The following is a 240-nucleotide window of genomic DNA, read 5'->3' on the forward strand; positions in this document are numbered from 1 at the left end:
GGCCATTGTACGTGTGCCACGGCAGCGGGGCAAGAGGGCTGCGCGGGTGCCAGCGTGCTCTCAATCCACAAGAATTATAATTTTATTATATTCTATTCCCAGATAGCTGCTCACAGAGCTTGTCGAACTGTGCTTAACCCTGCCCTGCGCTCCCCTGCCCAGAGGTCAGACCAAACCCAGCCATGCCGTGCCCTGGTTTTGGCTAAGACATCCCAGTCCCCTCTCTGGGACACCAGGAAG

Source organism: Charadrius vociferus, unplaced genomic scaffold, assembly GCF_000708025.1.
Source record: "Charadrius vociferus isolate BGI_N301 unplaced genomic scaffold, ASM70802v2 scaffold161, whole genome shotgun sequence".
NCBI classification, from domain to species: Eukaryota; Metazoa; Chordata; class Aves; order Charadriiformes; family Charadriidae; genus Charadrius; species Charadrius vociferus.